Genomic DNA, 5613 nt, shown 5'->3' with positions numbered 1-5613 from the left:
GACATGATGACGTGTCAGTTTTGATGACATGACATGCTGACGTGTCAAAATTGATTTTTTTTTTCCACAAAAAACACTAAGTTTTCACTTTTTTTTCGATTTTGACACTAAGTTTAATTTTTTATTTCAATTTTGACACTATGTTTTTTTTTTTTGTTCCAATCGAACATCATGTATCAAATTTTGTTTATTTTCCATTTGAAACCGTATATCATGAGAATCAAACTAACCATAAGCTTCTAATAAGATGTAAAATTTTGATGGGTTGCAAACTTGATATTCGAGTTTTGATCGACTACACACCTCTAAACCTCCAAACACATTTTAAAGTTGCATATTTAATATAAAATACATTTTTTATATAACTAATACATATTTATACATAAAAATATGGTTTGAGTGTAAAAAAAATGTATTTATACAAAACTATGGTTTTTAAATGAAAAAAAAACATATATTTATACAGTTTAAATGTATTAAAAAAATATTTATACGGTTTCAAATAGAAAATTGTCAACATTGAACAAAATTCGAAAAAATGATGTTCGATTTGGAATAAAAAAACATAGTATCAAAGTTGAAAGAAAAAATTAAACTTAGTGTCAAAATCGAAAAAATGAAAACTTAGTGTTTTTTGTGAGAAAAAAAATTCAATTTTGACACGTCAGCATGCCAAGTCATTAAAACTGACACGTCATCATGCCACGTCAGCGTGTAACCTGATTAATCGGTCAAGTTGTCAGAATTGTAACAAATTGGAAAACACAATATCAAAATTGACAAAAAAAAACACGGTATCAAAATCGAATTTTTGTGTAAAAAGAGTGTTTTTTATGCCATTTACCCTATGAAGTAATAGGAAATAGCTCGGAAAAAGAAAATAATATTACATGGGAGAGTTTAGAATTGAGTTTTGGAGCCAAAAGAAACTCTCCCAAGCAAATTTTGCCAACGAATTGTATGAAACATCTCTACATAGTTTATAAGAAATCCATCTTCAGAATTCCTTGACCTTTTTCCCAAACTAAACAATACCTTTTTGTTTTTGAAGAATCCTTATAACTACCAATATCCTACGATCCAAATGTAGTTTTTTTTCACTATTCTATTGAAGGCTTTTGTAAGATCGAAGTTATAATAATACCACACATTGTTGTAAAGCTAGCCGAGTTGGCCGATTACACGGTTGAGTACTTCCTACTTGACCCCTTACCGAGACGAGTTATAGAATACGAGTACTTCACAATCGACCCTTAAGTGAACATTGTTGTAAAACTCGGCCAACTCGGTAATTAATATGTATAATATACTTAATGATTTATTATTTAACAGACACAAATGTGATTATATATATATATATATATATATATATATATATATATATATGTGTGTGTGTGTGTGTGTGTGTGTGTGTATATATATATATATATATATATATATATATATAATTTTCAGTAAGTATTCATGAAAGGAGACCATTGTGTGTTTTTCACTTTTTGTGTATTCACATATATCTAATTTTGTTGTATATTTTAATCAACTTATGATTATAACTTATAATTTTAACATATATAATTTTCCAAAAAATACTTCTACATGAATTACCGAATCTGAGAAATCCCCGAGTACTTCTTACTCTGCAGTCGGTCGCACAAGTATCGAATAGCGAGTTCTACAACTTTGATACTACATAAAGCCTTGAACAAGTTCATATTCAAAGTTGAATACAGTTTGTGAAGATATTGTCTTATGATGCATTCTTGAAAAGATATGCATCATTGTGAAGAAGTCATTTGGATTCACTAAAGGAAAGTCAACAATAGTAAATTCACTGAATTATTCATCACCACAACCTTGTATAGATAATTCTGCAATTTATTTTCAAAATTCACGTTCTTCACAATACATAAAATTTCATTATCTTCTTGTCAGACAATACATCTTCTTCATCTTTTCCAAGCATTATATGAAATCTTATTTTCAAGTTCTTGAAGATATCGTAGTATTCTTTGTGGACCTTTAGGAAAAATTGAGCATACTTGAAGGTAAGGGGATTAAATAGAAAATGCAGTTGATTTGTGCTTGGTTTTTCCACTATAAGGCTTTTGTTTAGCGCTTTATCAAAGAAATATATATCACTGAATTCCATATCATGAATCATCTAAGCATTCCAAACTTTTTTAACATCTCCCTTGTTTGCTCCCTTTGACACTTGTTTTCCTTGAGTAGCAATAACACTAAGTTGCCTAAATATTTTGAACTTTTGTGCATCTATTTGCATCAACTCCTTGCGGGCACAAATGCACCATCGGTCAACCAGAAAAGTTCAAGGACCTTTTTTGCATTTTTTCCTTTTTGTTAATAGTTATAATAATGAATTAATAGAAATTAATCATAGATTTCAGTTTTGATTTCTTGATTAATTTTATTATTTACTTGTGATAGTTACGATTTCGTTTCAATTACATCAGTTACATTGGGTAATATATATGCAACGCCTATGTAGCTGATTCAATACATTGGATGAAACGAAATCACTCTCTTCCTCTCTTACACTTCTGCTTCATCTTTTCTCTCTTGCTGCAACCAAGGTATAATCTGAGCCAAGTGAGGGTTCGAGCAATCTAGAAGAATTGCTTTCTACTGTTGTATCCTGGGAAACAAATACCCGTATAGGGCGAATTTGTTTTAAGGAAACTGTGTTAAACACATGCCTCAATCAATAATTTTATGTTTTTGTTCTTTCGTACAATTTTGGGTTATATTTTCCTAACACCTGAATCATCAGCAAATTCATCATCAACCGAATTTTGAACGGTATATGCAATAATTTCTTCAATGCTTCGAATCTCGTAACATTCGTTACTTTCACCTGGATAATCCAACAACTCTTTGACATCCATTTTGTGTTGATAATGAATTCTCGTAATCAAGTTCTCAAGCTCACGAATGTCTCCTCCAGAACTTACATTGTTTAAATCATTTGAGCTGATTGGATTAGCCGAACAAATTTACAGTGACGAAAGGAAGTTGCTATGGGCTCTTGTTTTACATTTCTCCAATCCGAGACGACCAAGTAGATGGCATCTAAAATATTAATCTTTTCTAAGGAAGAAATGTCCACTTCATAACCTTCCAAAATCTTATGATAAAACCTTTTATGGTAGTACATTTTAAAGGATCCAATTATTCCACCATCACATGGTTGAATTTTTGAAGTCATGTTTGGTGGTAGAAAAAAAAACTCGATGTTTTGCAACCCTTGAATATTTTTTTGAATGAGTTGGACAATTATCCACTACCAATAGAATTTTTCGATCGTTCATTTGATCATCTAGCCAACGAACATATTCTTCGAAAAGCAACCAAGTCATCCAAGCTCTTTTTTTCGCACGTTATTCACAATCTAGGTTATTCATGTTGAAATTCTTAAAACAAGGTGGCTTTGCATAATTACCAATGATCCATAGAGGATTTTTTCCGAGCCATTCACATTGCAGCAAATAACAGTTCTAAGTCTTTCCTTTTCCAATTTCCTACCTTCAAGTTGTTTTGTTGCAAGTGATTGGTCAGCTTGTAACATGTAAAACAAACCAGTTTCATCCATATTAAAACATCTTTGATTGGAAGTTGATTAATTTTTTCCCTTATAGACTCCAATTTATTCTCCATGTCATTTTTGTTGAATGAGCAACTTTCTCCGAATCGGCTATACGACTTGATAACATGCCTTAAATTGAATTTCTCTAGCCAACCCTGTGAAAGATTATGCTCAGAAGAATCATGTGTATACAAAAGCTTCAATGTCTCAACTGCTTTCTCTATGATTAACTCTCCTGTTATATTGACATGCTCTTGATGTTGGAGAAACCATTCATAAACAACTTTCTTCATGTCCGGACTCTTGGCTACTTTTTGACTCTTAGAAGATCCATCTTTTTCAAAGTTAGCCGATAGGAACTTCGATGATCTCAAAAGAGTGTTTGATATTGTTCCTTGACTAACTTTCAAATCGAAAGTTTTGTCAACCCACTTCACCAAATCTTGTTGAGGGCATCATTGGTGATCTCTCGGATACTCGAATAATAGTTTTCATTGTTGATTGGTTATCATTGATTTTTTAACACCTTTTAGTTTAGAAGCCATAGTTGATGTGATTTCAAAATTTATCATTATACATTTTATAGTGATCAATCTAGATCTATGTACATTGAACTTGAGAAGTTCATTAATGTGTGAATGTACATGAGAATTTTGAAGGTCCTTGTTTTTGTTTTATTCAAATAGGTAAAGTGAAAGGACATGAAAATTTTGAAGGTCGATGCATTAGTTTGAGAGTTGCGCACGAATATAAGCCAACTCTTTAAATTAATAATTTATTAATTTATCAATATAATAATATCTTGCTAAATTAATAAACTATGCTAGTCCCAACATTATTATTTATAGAGATTTTACTCTATATGTATGAAAAGGAGGAGTAACAACATAAGTAGTGATTCGTGAACTTTACATTATTCTATCCATTGGATCTTTGGGAGTGTGATTAGTTATGGCATCTACAGGAGTTTCTTCAGTAACCATAAGAGGTACTTTGGTAGTTGTTGGATCAGATGTTTGTGGTGGAGGTTTCTTAGGATTTTCATGAATAGAATTTAAGGTTGTTCTTCGTGATTAAATTATGGTCTTTCATCGTCATCATTATCATGAACAATTGTATCATGATCGGATACCACATGCTTACACTTTTGAACTAGTTTAACTCTAGCTTCTGATGAGTCAAGGATTCAATCAAGTAATCAATTCAGAAAGCAAATGTAAAGTCCTGAGAACGGATCTTACCAGTGATCAATAAACACAATCACACAAAACAAGAATAGAGGCGAAAAGAGAATAAACCAAGCTTGCACACATTTTATAGCTATAAACGTCTGGTACAACTCGATGGAAAGCCGTGAACAATAAGGCATCAACAACCACAAAACATCTGACTAATCCTCTATTTATAGGGACCACGAACGAGAAGAGTTTACAGCCGTAAACTCATTACAACTGTAAACTAGCTATAACATACTCCAACTACACCAAACTACTATTACATTGCAAAGCCTAGACCAAACCACTAACTTGAGCCCTTCATTCTCCCCCTTGGTTTGGTGCTAGCTTGAAGTTAACCTTTATTGACCACCATAACGTCTGCTTGCCCCATTGCCCCATTCCACATGCGCTTGTTAAAAATCTCAGCAACCATAGTTGTATATACCTTCACAGCATCTTCAAAAGTATCCTCTGCCACCAAAATCTGATAGTTGCTTAAGTGATGAATATCCCATTTTCGAAATTGTAACAAATCTCTTCGATCATAGAGTCGAATGCATCCATTCTTGATCTTGATGACCGTAGCGGAAGTAATTTCATCGAAAACTCAACACTCTATTAAACTTAGAGATCCATCTTGATAATTTTGAAGCACAGGGAACTGTTTGACCTGCTTGGTTGTGGGCCACATCAAAACTTGCAAAGGCTTGTCAGTTTTAGGATCAATGATGTCAGGATGCTCTACTATGATGGACTCAACAGTTTTCATGGTAGGAAACCCTTTCTTAACTTGAT

The 5613-nt window shown here is 32.4% G+C and overlaps 1 pseudogene; it reads right to left on the bottom strand.

Annotated features, from left to right (window-relative positions):
• Nucleotides 1–2759: 2759 nt before the first annotated feature.
• Nucleotides 2760–4987, bottom strand: LOC111891146 (CENP-B homolog protein 2-like; annotated as a pseudogene).
• Between the last annotated feature and the right edge of the window lie 626 nt (nt 4988–5613).

The sequence above is a fragment of the Lactuca sativa genome, chromosome 4 (assembly GCF_002870075.4).
Source record: "Lactuca sativa cultivar Salinas chromosome 4, Lsat_Salinas_v11, whole genome shotgun sequence".
Lineage (NCBI taxonomy): Eukaryota > Viridiplantae > Streptophyta > Magnoliopsida > Asterales > Asteraceae > Lactuca > Lactuca sativa.
This window is presented reverse-complemented; position numbering and strand designations above follow the sequence as displayed.